The sequence below is a fragment of the Ochotona princeps genome, chromosome 16, assembly GCF_030435755.1.
Source record: "Ochotona princeps isolate mOchPri1 chromosome 16, mOchPri1.hap1, whole genome shotgun sequence".
Lineage (NCBI taxonomy): Eukaryota > Metazoa > Chordata > Mammalia > Lagomorpha > Ochotonidae > Ochotona > Ochotona princeps.
Window position 1 is genome coordinate 21,936,241 of NC_080847.1, and position 14,514 is coordinate 21,950,754.

Genomic DNA, 14,514 nt, shown 5'->3' on the forward strand with positions numbered 1-14,514 from the left:
ACCCCACCCCAGCCACAGGGACTTTGCACTGGCTATGTTTCCCAGCTGGAAGGCTGACGCCCCTGTCTTACATCTCTGCTCCTTATGAACACAGTGTCACATTCTCCCTAACTATCCTATCCGAGAGATCCTCCCGCTGCAGGTCCACCTCCCAATCTCTACTAAAAGGTAAAATCATTATTCTCCTCTGAATGTAAAATGTTATTAACTCCTGAGGAAAGCAGTGTAATATTGCAACTGATTAAAAAGCACTTGCCAGGCACAATAGCCTAGTGGCTAAATCTTCACCTTGCAGTGTGTGTGCCGGAATCCCATATCGGTGTTTGTTTGTCCTGGCTGCTCTACTTCCCATCCAGCTCCCTACTTGTGGCCTGGGAAGGCAGTCAAGGACAGCCCAAAGCCTTGGGACCCTGCACCCATGTGGGAGACCCGGAGGAAGCTCCTGACTCCTGGCTTCAGATTGGCTCAGCTCTGATTGTTGAGGCCACTTGGGGAGTGAACCAGCGAGTGGAATATCTTTGTTTCTCCTTCTCTGTGTAAATCGGCCTTTCCAATGAAAATAAAATAAATCTTAAACAAACAACACTTGCCAACAGGAACGGTAAAGTGAATTTCTGAGTGACTGCACAATTGTTCGATATCCATAGAGCAATGGTCAGTTGTATTCCACCCCAACAAACTCTACATGCAAGGGCCATGTGCAGACAGAAGCAAGGAAAGCCGGATAAGCAGACAGCACAATGGATGTGGCAGGCAGGACTCTGGGTCAGCTGTTCTGCTGTTTCAAAGTCTCCAGGCACTGTGGCGCAGCAGCTAAGTCTCAGCTTGGGAGAGACAGAAAGAAATATCTTTCATCTGCTTGTTCAGTCCCCAAGTGGCCCCAACAATATTAGGGCTGGGCCAGGCTGAAGTCAGGAGCCTGGAGCTTCACACAGGTCTCCCACATAGATGGCAGGGGTCCAAGCACTTGGGCCATCCTCTCCTGCTTTCCCAGGAGCAGCGATACGGAGCTGGATGGGAAATGGAGCAGCTGGGATTCAGACCAGCGCCTATATGGAATACCTGCATTGCGAATGACAGCCTAACCAGCTACACCCCCGCCCCTACAGGCCCATGTTTGTTTTTTTGCCTGTTCTCATATTCCATGGTGGATGTGTCTGCAAAGCAAAAATCCTGTTTTGGTAACAGCATCTGGAACTTAGCAAGCCCTGCCCTGACAAACCATCAAAATACTGGCTGGCTTCCTTCAAAGTGGCCACTTTGTGTTTTAGCAGAGTCAGGACTAAACCTAAGGGAGTTCACTCTTCTAAGCGAAGGAGGAGGGGACAGTTTGAGTCTATCAGGACCTCTGCCCAACCCAGGGGGCTGCCACAGAAGCCCGCCTGACCCAGACTGCCGGGGTGTGGGGGGACTGCGGGGGGAGGGGGAAAGGTTATGGACACTTTCTGATACTGCCTATAGGGTCTCACAGGGTGAATGTGACCCCAAATCTCACATCTTTTGGGGGTGCCCCAGGGACTCCGATGAAGGCGCACAGAAGGCTTCCCAGCCCCCCTGTGCAGAGGGGTAACGCCTGCTGCTGTGGCACAGGACTCTAGGACCCAGCCACCCAGGGGTGGGAGCACCGAGGGGACAGGGGTGCAGCTTTGCGTCTTGGAAATTCCATATGAAGTGCACCCTCCGGCCCGGAGGGTTTGCAGTCCCTAGAGCCACAGTCAGTGCCTAAGTGTAGGGTTGAGAAAGGAGGGGAGGAAGGGTCCGCGGGAACTGGGAGAGCACAGATGAGTCAAGCAGCAACGGGAGGTCAAAAATATAATTTTAAAAAATGAAAAAAAAAAAAAGCAGCAGTAACGGAAGGCCGGAAGGAGGAAGAAAGGGGGCGGGTCCTCCCTAAACACCTACTGTGTGCCAGGCACGTTCTGTGCATGGGGTTCGGGAGCCCGAAAGATCAAGCGGTGCAGCTGCGGGACTCCTGCCAAGCTGAGGCCTGGACAAACAGGTTGCTGGCACAAATAAACGGCCCAGCTGCAGTGCTGGCCCGAGACCTCTCCATCTCCTGGCGTCTCGTGGTCTGGGCGTCTGCAGAGACGTCGATACACTAGCTCTGATATGTGGGCTGGAGTGCCACATGCAGAAGACACCCAAAGACAGACACCCCGAAATACCAGGGCAGATGAGCAAGGGTCAGAGCCTACGTGCAGGTTCAGGTGTGCTCCGGTGGCTCACGGCCCTGCAACTTTTACATTGGGCCTCGAGCGCCCTCTGCCGTCGCCTCGGAGCCTTGCGGAAACTCAGCTCCGCCGAGGCCAAGCGGAGAACATGAGCCTACAGCAACTTACTACGCATGCGCATATCGCCAACATTCTGAATAGGATTGCTTACGCAAACATCCACTGTAGCAGTCAGGATGGCCGAGCGGTCTAAGGCGCTGCGTTCAGGTCGCAGTCTCCCCTGGAGGCGTGGGTTCGAATCCCACTTCTGACAAAAGCAGTGTTTTTTCTTCCACCTTTTCGTTTTCTCACTTTCACTATTCTACCGCCACAAGCAAACGAGGTGATCTACGCCTTCTTAATGTTGCTTTAAAATTTCCACATCCTCACTATACTCAAAAGACGTTGCCTTCCAGAAGACAAGTATTTGGCTTTGACATTTAAGAAGAGCGGTTTCCCTCTGTGGTATGGTACATTCCACCTTCTTCAGTTTGGGAGAGAAAATTAGGTAAGAAAACAGATACTGTCAGAAGTGGGATTCGAACCCACGCCTCCAGGGGAGACTGCGACCTGAACGCAGCGCCTTAGACCGCTCGGCCATCCTGACTCGCTGTAAAACCTACTGCCTATATAGTTAAGTCTCCGCGACACTACCTGCCACGGAGACCCGCACTGCCGTCCTGCTGGCCCGAGGTGATCCGCGTGGTCTCAGCGTTCTCCTAAAACCCAAGTGATCCAAAATTCCGTGGCCTGAAATCCCACACCAGTTTCCCGGCGCGTGAAAGAAACGCACCGAGGACGCTGAGCCTGAAGGGGCGGCATTCTCATTCACCAGCGCGCACAGCGGCGGCAGGTGCGGGGCTAGAAGCGGGGTTCGCTGTCGCACTTGCGTCTTGGTGGGAAACGGGGTGCTGTGGGTGGACCCAGGCATCTCCTGGGGGCAGGCTGGCAAGGTCTAGCCGCCTGCCCCCGGGCAAACCTAGCAAGGCAAGACTACAGTGATGAGCACCAGGGCCTGAGTCGGGGTGCCGCGGGACACAAATTTTTGAAATAAAAGTGGTTTGTAAACAGATGCTGGTTGGAGTGCAGGCAGCAAGTTTAAGCAGCCTGCCAGTTTGAGGAGTCCCACCCGCTCGGCTTCCAGCCCAGCTTCCTGCTCTCGTGCTTCCTGCCTGGTGGACAGGCCACGGTGGACAGGTTCTTGAGGCCCACCGAGCCATGAGGGGGACCCTGCTGGAAGTCCTGGCTCCTGGCTTCCACTAGGCCTCCCCCAGATGGTTGCTGGCATCTGGGGAGTCAACCAGCACGTGATGGGTCTGTCGCGAGTGCACTCTTTCTGGCACTCTGCCTTTCAAAACCAACAAACTTTTCTTAATGATTGGAGTTCATTCGTGCAACTGATGTAAAAATGAAACAGAGAAAACTGGGTATGTAGGGTATAAATGAATTCTAGACTCTTAAAGAATTTCTGAAGTTTTAAAGCGTTTAAATATAAATAGAATTTCAGACTGTACATGTGAAAATATAAACTTTAAAATCCATGTTGTAAATTTATATTTTATATAAGCAAAGAAACTAAAAATCTACAACCAGGGTGAATGCCAATGTCCCTAGGCTGTGGTAGCGGCAGCTGTTATTGTATTGGGGGCGGGGGCATTTGTTGTGACTTTTGCTGTTTGATTACCTACATTTGGTATTTGTATGGTGAATGTGGATTACTTGGGGACATATTAAACCCTCTTTTGTTTGAAAAAAAAGAAAAGTCATCGGGCCGAAGCCGTGGCCTCGCGGCTGAAGTCCTTGCCTTGCATGTGCCAGATTCCATATGGTCGCCGGTTCTGATCCCGGCAGCCCCACTTTGCATCCAGCTCCCTGCCTGTGGCCTGGGAAAGCAGTCAAGGACAACCCAAAGCTTTGGGACCCTGCACCGGCGTGAGAGACCTGGAAGAAGCTCCTGGCTCCTGGCTTCGGATTGGCTCAGCTCCAGTCACTGTGGCCACTTGGGGAATGAACCATCGGACTGAAGGTCTTCCCCTCTGCCTCTCCTTCTCTCTGTATATATCCGCCTTTCCACTAAAAGATTAAATAAACACATCTTTACATAACAAAACAACAACAACAAAAAAACATCTCAGGAGTGACTCCCATACCAGAACCCCCAGGATCCACAACCTCCCATCTCCAGCTTGTGAGGCAGCAGAAGCCACCCTCACAGGGAGACCCAGTTTGGGTTCTGGGCTCAGGTCAGACCTGGAGGGTGCTGGCATTTGGTGAGTGAGCCAGCAGAAGAAGAGTCTGGCACTGTCGGTCTCTCCCTCCCTGTCACTCAACCTTTCAAATAAAATGACAATAAAGAATACATTTGGGGCCCTGTGCAGTAGCCTAGTGGCTGAAGTTCTCATCTTGCTGCGCTGGGATCCCATATGGACGCCGGTTCATATCCTAGAGGCCTTGATTCCCATCCAGCTCCCTGCTTGTGGCCTGGGAAAGCAGTCAGGGACGGCCCAAAGCCTTGGGACCCTGCACCTGCGTGGGAGACCCGGAGGAAGCCCCTGCCTCCTGGCTTTGGACTGGCTCATCTCCAGTTGTTGAATCAGTGAATCTTTATATATCTGATTTTCCAGTAACAATAAATAAATCTTTTTTTACCAAAAAAAAGTATTAAAAATATGTTTTGAAAACCAAAATATAGATCCTAGGAAGGATGAGAAAGAAGTAGATCACACACTGTGGTTGAGGCCAATTTTGCACCTAATTAGCAAATTCATTTAACATTTGTCCATGTGCTTGCCATCTGTAACAGGTTTTTTTTCTTTTTTGAAGATTTATTATTTTTTTAAAAGATTTATTTATTTTCATTACAAAGTCAGAATTACAAAGTCAGATATACAGAGAGGAGGAGAGACAGAGAGGAAGATCCTCCGTCCGATGATTCACTCCCCAAGTGAGTCGCAATGGCCGGTGCTGCACCGATCCGAAGCCAGGAGCCAGGAACTTCTTCTGGATCTCCCACGCGGGTGCAGGGTCCCAAGTCTTTAGGCCATCCTCAACTGCTTTCCCAGGCCACAAGCAGGGAGCTGGATGGGAAGCAGGGCTGCCGGGATTAGAACCGGCGTCCATATGGGATTCCGGGGCGTTCAAGGCAAGGACTTGAGCCGCTAGGCCACGCCGCCGGGCCCATGATTTATTTATTTTTATTAGAAAGGCAGATCTGTGTAAAGAAGGAAAGACAGAGAAAGATCTTCCATCCTCTGCTTCACTCCCCAGTGACGGTAATGGCCCCATCCCTCTAAGCTTCCCGCTGGGAGTGTCACAGTTTTTGGTCTCACAGTGAGGTCTTTCCCCTCTTTTCCATTTCTGCACATTGTTTAAGGTAAGGGCTCAGCTTCTTTTGTGAATAAACATCCAACTTCTGGAATATCATTTGTTGAAAACACTGTCCTTTCCCCCATTGGATAGTCTTGTGAAAAGTCACTTGAAAGGCCAATGTTGTGGCTAGCAGCCCCCACCCCACTTCACCCCCCAAATACCAGCAGTTCAAGTCCCGGCTGCTTTACTGCTCCACTCCCAATCCAGTTCCCTGCTAGTCGGTCTGGAGAAAGCAGTGGGAGATGAACCAGGTGTTTGGGCCACTGCTTCCCATGTGAGAGACCTAGAAGAGCCTCTGGGCTCTTCAGCTTGACTCAGCTCTGGCCATTGCAGCCATTTGGGGAGTGAACCAGTGAGTGGAAGATCTTTCTGTCTTTCCTCTCTGCAAGCCTGCTTTTCAAATGAATATTTCTTTTAAAAGATTGTAAAATCAATGTAATTTTTAAAAGAAATTCAAAGTATTCTTGTATGGAAAACCTGTATGATTCTGCATGAATAGAAGGTCATGTTAAAAATAAACACATGAGAACAATACCCTGGTTTGGAGTTCTACCCAAGAGCTTCCGGCCTGCTGGGTACAGGGCAGGGCTGGGAGAAGGGCACCGATAGAGCAGACGTGGGAACTCTGTGCCCCCCTCCCCTGGCAGGTCTGGCTCTGGCTTGCCTCCCATTGCCCTTGTTTCAGTGCCACGTCCTTAAAGTATAGGAACCAGAACCCCTAGCCAGAACTGTAGCTGTTAGAGAGCTGTGACCAGGATTTGGTGGAAAGCACATAGCAGGAACCAGGGCTTTCTCCTGGGCATGCGCAGACTGAAAGCCAGTGCAGAACAAAGTGCTTCCTGTTAGTAAATGACTGCCTCCGGACCATTGAGAATCATCTCACGTCCCTCCCAAAGTTCTTCTGCAGCAGGATGCAGAAGGGGTCTTGTCATCCCTCCCCACTACCCAAGCATCTCTCATTTGCCAAATTGTCCAGACCCTGTCAATGGGGTTGGGCAGGAGCAGCAAGGGCTCAGGCTAGAAGGGAAGCAGAGGGTAGAAGCAGCTGGAAAGGGGTGACAGGAGCTGGGGTTAGGAGAGCCCCTCGGGCATAGCTGCCTCTGAGATCCCTGTGCGGGATGAGAAATGTGGGCTCAGGTTTGGCTGATGCCTCTAGTCGGGCAGAGGTGAGGAGGGTGTGACCCTGTGTGAGTCTTTGTCTCTCCCCAGTCTCTGTTTCCTCTTCTGTGAAAGTACAGCGGGCACCTGGGACTCCACTGTGCCCCCCAGCTCCGCTGGCCTCCCCCAGAAATAGATGCTTTCCCAGACCCCCTCCCTCCACTTAGTCACCAGGCTGCTCAGCCCCCCTCTGCGACGGATGCCCTGTGGTGCTGCAGGCTAAGCTCCTGCACCAGAAGATGGCTCCCTGAATGTTTGAGCCCTGGATGCAGCTCCTGGTTCCTGGCTTCGGCTGGGCCACAGGCAGCAGCAGCTGTTGCTGTCATTTGGGGAGTGAACCAGTGGATGGAAAAGATCCCTCTGTTGCTTTGCCTTTCAAATAAAATGTTGTGTTTCTGAATTGTAGGCCTGTTTGTTTTTCTATTTAGCTATTGTTGGCAAGAGAAAAAGAAGGAAGAGTTGCAGCTTCCCACTCCGGGTTACTCCCAAATGCTGCACTCGGGCTGGAGCCAGGAACAGCCCAGGGCTTTGAAATGAGTGATGGGGACCTAGGTACTTGAGCCATTTCTGCTGCCTCCCCTGTTTGGGAAATATTTAAAGTCAGAGGTTATACTATTCACTGCAGAAGTTTCACGCGACTTTCAAATCTAAGCTTAAGGGGTGAAACTTAGAACTACTGGCAGAACTTATAGGAGACATTTTAAGGTTGGACTGGAAAGTCTTTGAAAATAAGATACAAAATGTGGGAGTCATTTACAAAAAAAAAAAAAAAAACACCTGATAATAATAGTGAAAAACAACACGTATAAAAGTGACAAAGTTGATTCCTTATTGACAGGAGATTTTGTATCCTGGTTTCTACTATGCCCGATTCATTAACATAGTAGCAACACTGTTCCTGTAGGAAGATGTAGGTTCCTCCTCTACTTGTGGTAAGAAGATCCAGGGCTTGTCGATTCCGGAGTGCCACTTCAGCCGGTAAGGTGATTTGTCGCTACAGGGACCTCAGGGACCGGGCCGAGTCTTCTATTACCTGATTGAGGTCAGCCTGGAGCTTATTGACCTCGATGATGGTATGACCCAGAGCTCCTGCACTGAAGTCTACCCCCGGTAGGGAGATCGCAACTGACATGCCTGTCAATGCTGGAATGAAGAATGCCCATTTGGTTTTCTCAAGACCCTGGGAGTTTGAAATTTCCTGTTTAGCCTCCAACCAAGAGAGCAGTGTTAGTTGGGGTACCAATAGGACTGGGAGACACGTAAGATTCTGGGAGATATCAAAGGTCTTATACAGTGTTCCATTGTACCAGAAATATCGGCCCTTGGGTGCCCTTGTTGAGTTTGAGCATACCACCGTGTGGTCTGACATATTTAGTAGGTAGGGTGGGCAGTTGAGACTAGAGACATAATAGGTGAGGTTCTGAGTCCCTATGTCTTGTAGAGGCATGCGGGGTATTGTGATATCTGAGAACTGAGGTGGTCTATATGGGAGTGCGCTAGTGAGGGGCACTGCAATTAGTGGGGGGAGAGAGAGGCAGGCACACAGAAAAGTCATACGTACTGTTGTGCAGGCCTGTCTGCTTGAGCAAAAGCAGGGCTTGTCTAATGAAACTGAGCCAGGAGAATGAAGCTCTCATGCCCGCTTTGGGAGTTCGTGGTGTCCTTCTTGGAGGTAGTAACCCTGGGGAACGGCCAAATGAAAGGTCAGTCTGTTGGTTTTAGGCTTCTTCTTGGGTTCGTATATCAAAGGAGAGGTTATGAATGGATGGTGGGGGAAGGACAAGGGTTCTTGTTCTGGTAGTGATCTGGGATGGGTAACTAGAATGTATACCGTCCCAATAGAGGCCCCCAGTCTGTCCAAGGCTCCATCGATGATGATCTGGGTCCTGGATAACAAAACTCCAAGTTAATGGCATAGGAGCGTATCGATTGAGGGTTCTCCAATAAAGAGTTATGAGTGGGTATCCCTTTGCCCATGAGGCCTGCCAGAGTGGTGCATCAGACCCGGCAGGTCCTTTGTGAGGGTCTCTGAGTCCCCCATTAGCCCAATCAAGGACACATGAACTCCAGGGACAACCGTAGTTCTCGGGCCATTGAGTCTTGCAGGCAGAGTTGGTCTGTCGATAGGGAAAACAAATTAGTTTTCTTATCCAATAATTAGGTGAGCCAGTTAGGCCACCTCCATGAAAGGAGTCTCTCATTAAGAGGTCTTTCTGTCTAAATGGAATAACTAGAGGTCCTGGGCAGGGCAAAGGGCAGTCCTGAACTGCAAGTGGATGGTATTGTGTGTGATCCATCTTATTGAATGCCTGTGTAATGGTGAAGCGATAGAGAGGAGCCTGTTCAGAGCTGATGAGGGGAAGGAGCAGGGCGATTTGGCATGCTGGCACTTAAAGGTAAGAGTAGTAGGCCCAGTTCGTTGCACTTCCCACTGCGATGAGGTAGATGTCTGAACAGGTTTAAGGTGAGAAAGGTGATACCACGAGGAGTAGCCAAGGAGTCTGGCCACAGTGGGCGTAGTAAGAATTTCTATGTGAAGTCCGGTCCACTGGGGCTGGAGTGACTCCGGCTTGAGGGTTTTGAGTAACACCCGGTCTCCTGGTTGAAAAGGTAGGGTGTTTTGAGTTCGTTGTTGAGGTCGATTCAGGTTGTGGAAGACACTGGTCCGCGTGTTCCTGGAGAAGGTTGCAAAGAAGAAAGAGACAAGGCAGGTAGTTAGCTAATGGAGATTTTATTGGAAGTTGGTGAGTCACCAGAAAGGGTTGACCATACATCAATTTGAAGGGGTTTGGTCCAAGAGGCTTATGAGGAGCAGTTGAAATGTGTAGTAAGGCTAAGGAGAATAAATCTATCCAGGAGGATTTGAGTTCCAGGATTCGCTAAGATGGTCTTTGATGATAACCAGTAGTCCTCTCCACCTTCCCTGAAGAGTGTGGGCGATAGGGGATGTGGAGTTTCCAGGTGATATGTAGTGCTTCTGACACATGCCGCGTGACCTGGGAAATGAAGGCTGGGCCATTATCGGATTGAATGGATAAGAGCAGGCTGAACTGGCGGATGATGTGTTTTAGTGGAGTCTCAGTCACCACAGCCAAGGCTTCTTTGGTTGTAGGGAATGGTTCCACCCAGCCTGAAAAAGTATCAACCATGGTAAGGAGATAATGGGATTTCTTGAGTGGGCATATGAGTGAAGTCTATTTTGCTGGTCTTCACGTGGCTGGTATCCCCTAAGTTGGTGGATAGACACCTTTGGCGTAAGAGACTCCGTGGAGCAGGTTGGGCAGAAAGCATGTACCTGTCGGACAAGTGCCCGCATGTTGAGGGCAAGAGAACAGAGGTGTTCAAAGCCTGAGCACTGAGTCCAGCCCCACCTGTAAAGAATTACAACTATCAGGAAGTAAGGGTATGGCAGTAAGGGAGGACAAAGTTATTTTGTCTCCCACAAAAATCTAACCATCCAGATGTTCCTGTCCCCCTGTGTTGAGCAGGTCCTGTCACTCCTGTGGAGAATAAACAGGTTGGAGGGAGGTAGACAGGAATATGACAGAAACTGGAGCCATAGCTGCCTGGATGGTCAGGTGTCTTGTGGTTTGGTCCACCTTGTTATTGCCTTTCATCACCAGGTCTGTAGAGGACTAATGTCCCCTACAATAGATGATTGCCACCTATTCTGGAAGGGAAAGAGCTTGGAGGAGTTTGGTTATGAGGGAAGCATTTATATATTGGGGTTGCCTTTGGTGGTGAGAAAGCCTCTCTCCTACCAAATAGCAGCATATGAGTGTGTAATGAGAAAGGCATACTTAGATTCAGTGTAAATATTAACCCACTTCCCCCTGGGCTAGTGTTAATGCTTGCATGAGTGCACATAGTTCCGCCTTCTGAGAGGTAGTTCCCCCACCCCAGACTTTGTGCCTCAAGGACTGCATCCGGTGTTGCCAGCGTGTAAGCTGCATGACAGAGTCCGGTGTCCTTCCACTCTGCATATTGACCTGCTGTCTACAAAGAGGGTGAGAGCAGCTGAGGTGAGAGGTTGGTCCTGTAGTCCATCTCAGGGAGTCAAGTAGATCACCTACGGGCAGGAGTATGCAGTCTCAGGCTCTGCTGAGGGAGGAAGGAGAGAGAGGCTGGTTTAACTGGTGGCAGCAGGCTTAAAGTGATATCCAGATTTTCAATGAAGAGTAGGTGTAGGTCCTGAATCTGGGGGGGGGGGGGCTAAGTAATGGCAGAGTCTTTGTTCTTGAAAGGGTCCTTGAGATTATGAACACTCATAGGTGATTGAAGAGTTCATTTGAGAGTTTCCCTGGTAAGGAGCGCCTTGGCTGCTAGGGACCGTAAGCAGGCTGGCCACCCCTTGACTGTGAGATCCAGTTGTTTAGAAAGATGGACTACCGGCCAGTGAGCTGAGCCCATTGGTTGTACCAGTAGGTCCACTACATTTCACTGTTTTTCTTTTTTTTCTTTCTTTTTAAAGATTAATTTATTTTTATTTTATTACAAAGTCAGATACACAGAGAGGAGAGATGGAGAGGAAGATCTTCCGTCCGATGATTCTCTCCTCAAGTGAGCCGCAACGGCCGGTGTTGCGCCGATCCGAAGCCGGGAACCTCTTCCAGGTCTTCCACGCGGGTGCAGGGTCCCAAAGCTTTGCTTTCTCAGGCCACAAGTAGGGAGCTGGATGGGAAGCGGAGCTGCCGGGATTAGAACCGGCGCCCATATGGGATCCCAATGCGTTCAAGGCGAGGACTTTAGCCGCTAGGCCATACCGCCAGGCCTAATTTTCACTGTTTTTCATCCGTATAAAGGTGGGAAGGTCTTCAGGGGTCTGGGAGGGATAAAACTGGAGAAGAGATTAGTAAGTCCCACAGATGAGAAAGCCTGTGCTATCTCTTTAGGTGTTGTAAGAAGTCCCTTGGTGTGTCCTTAGTAGCCTGGTAGAGAGGTTTGGCTAACACTGCAAAGTTAGGTATCCAGTATCGAAAGAAACCTACCAATCCCAGAAATGAGAGTAGGAGGTCAGTGTCTGTAGCTGGCTGGAGATCTTTTAAGTGTCTGGATCCTGTCCCCTGTAAGGGATTTTTTTCCAGCTGGAGAACACTAGATAGGTTACCTGTGTGGATGGAAGTTGGGCCTTGACTAGGGGAGACCCTGTAACCTTTATCTCCCAGGAAATTCGGTAAAGCTGCTAAGGAAACCTGCGATGCCTCTAGGGATGGGCTGCACACCAGTCGATCATCCATATATTGTAATAAGGTGGAGTTGTTTCGGTGAAATGTCAGGAGGTCTTTGGCCAGGGTCTGGCTGAAGTAATGGGGGCTGTCTCTGAGCCCTTAGGGGAGGACAGTCCATGTGAGTTGCTGTGAATGGCCAGATTCCGGGTTCTCCCAAGCAAAGGCAAACAGGTGATATGAGTCCTTATGAAGAGGTATAGTGAAAAAAGCATCTTTGAGATCTAATACTGCAAAGTGAGTTGTGTCTGGAGGTATTTGAGAAAGTAAGGTATATGAGTGACTGAGATGGGAGAGATGTGGGTAAACCCTAAGGAAACGGGCAGTTGAGTCAGATGTTAGGGGTGGCGCGCCACAGTGGCAGGACAGGGCAGCAGTTCTGGCAGAGGGGTAGGCACAGCCTGTGTGTAAGGTGGCTGGGTAAGGGGTGAAGGAAGAGACACTAACGTGTCCGGAGGAGGGTAAGGTGTAGGTGGAGCAGCGGGCAGAGTTATATACTGCGGTGAGGGGAAATACATCCTCAGGTCTGGCGCCAGCAGCAATTAAGAGGCAGGGTTTGAGTCGGTGCAAAGATGGGAGCGACACTTGGCAAGGCTCGAAAGTTGGAGGCAGGACTGGCACCCATTCTGAAGATGGTGCTGTGGGGAGAAACAGAGTAGGGGATGGCCCAGCCAATGGAGTCAGGGTGGGACAGGCGGGAGGAGAGAGGGGTGTCTCTGGTGGAGGAGGCAGAGGTGATGTCTTTTTCAGGGGCGGGACCTGTGAAGAAAAAGAAAGGGGAGGGGTCTGGTTGAGGGTCTGAAGATAAGTCCACTGGGCTAGACGTGGAAGCGGGAGGAGAAATGGTGGAAGCGATGAAAGAAGGGGGCGAGTGAAGGGGCTAGAAGAGAATCCCAGGAGTTCAGGAGACTTGGAGAGAGCGTTCTAATCTGAGAATCTCCAACAAGCTGACCAGATTTAGTTGTCTCGGTTAAGTCAGGTTTTGAATTCAAATCCAAGGAATCTTTCTAAAGACAATGTTGTTGGGCTTTTGTCAGGAGGACTTGGGAAACAGAACAGGAGGAACAAAGCATGGGACAGGAGTGAAGATTGCAGAAGGCTTGTATATAGCGCATCTCAGACCACCTGCCACTGCGTCGACAGAAATTTTCTAACTCTGTGAGAACGCACGAATCAAACGTGTGCTCCACTGGCCACTTGGATTCATTGTCTAAGAAATATTGTAGCCAAGCCTTGGTGCACTAAAAAATGAAACATTTCGGCGTAAGTCTTGGCCTAGCCCCATATTTTTGAAGTTGGCCAATAAACTTCTGAGAAGAGTCTGTGGGTCATAGCCCCGAGTTTATGAATTGCCCATTCTGTCCCGATTGTCTCACGGCTAGTTCAACCCTCAACGAAGGTGTCCCCACTTCTAGAGACAAATTAGGGGCCTGGCACGATGGCCTAGCGGCTCAAGTCCTCACCTTGGCAAGCGCCAGGATCCCATATGGTCGCAGTTCTAATCTCAGTGGTCCTGCTTCCCATCCAGATCCCTGCTTGTGGCCTGGGAAAGCAGTCAAGGACGGCCCAAAGCCTTGGGACCCTGCACCCGTGTGGGAGACCTGGAAGAGGCTCCTGGCTTCGGATTGGCTCAGCACCGGCCATTGTGGTCACTTGGGGAGTGAATCATCCAACAGAAGATCTTCCTCTCTGTTTCTTCTCCTCTCTGTATATATCTGACTTTGCAATAAAAATAAATAAATCTTAAAAAAAAGAAAAAGAGAAACTAGGAAGGGAACCTGGTTCCCCAAGGGGTGGGCGTCGCAGCCAGTGAGTGGGATGTCTCCTGAGACACTGGGGGCCCTGTCAGCACCGTGAGTGCCCAAATGGGAGATTGGTGAAAGGGATGTCTCCCAGACACTGACCGCTCGGCCGGGGTCAGCGTGCATACTGTTTAAATGGAACAGATGGAAAAGAGGAGTTTCCGGACAGGAGCAGTTAAACGGAGGGTCTTACCTTGCTCACGAGTGTCCTACCCCGAGATCGGCAAGTGCTCCAGGAGGTCAACAACTCGGAGAGGGGAGGGCAGACCCAGGCTCCGCAGGAAGGAGTGGGCCTGCACCCGCCTCCCAGGTTCCGCAAAAGATGTTAGATTTGATGACCACCAGTTCGCTCCCGGGCCTCTTCCAAGTGCAGCAAAAAGGGAGCAGAGGTGACAGGGACCACGTGCAAAGGACAAGGAGCAGGATGGGCTGCAAGAACAAAAGCTTTATACTCCTTCTGAGGTAGATACTGGCTCTGGCCCTACCTAGGCCCTAATACGGTCAGGAATGTTGGCCCTTGTCCATTATTGGTCTATCTGTTATCTATTAGCCTTTAGATGTGCTGCATTCTGGGGTGAAGCTAGAGTGAGCTCCTGCCTAGGGACCTACTCCACCCACCTCCCGTACCCATAGCAACCATCAGTGACCAAGTCAGGGATGAGGAAGCCCTGGAGAAGCCCCGCGGGGGGTGGGGGGGTGGCGCTTGGAAGCCCGGGCCACCAAGGGTGTGGCACACCCCACCGGCAGAGT

General features: G+C 50.5%; 2 non-coding genes across 2 annotated transcripts; one reads left to right on the top strand and one right to left on the bottom strand.

Moving 5' to 3' along the window:
- Positions 1–2,401: 2,401 nt before the first annotated feature.
- On the top strand, positions 2,402–2,484 carry TRNAL-CAG (transfer RNA leucine (anticodon CAG)). Its single transcript has one exon. It is a non-coding gene; the product is annotated as a tRNA-Leu (tRNA).
- Positions 2,485–2,734: 250 nt separating this feature from the next.
- Positions 2,735–2,817, bottom strand: TRNAL-CAG (transfer RNA leucine (anticodon CAG)). Its single transcript has one exon. It is a non-coding gene; the product is annotated as a tRNA-Leu (tRNA).
- Between the last annotated feature and the right edge of the window lie 11,697 nt (positions 2,818–14,514).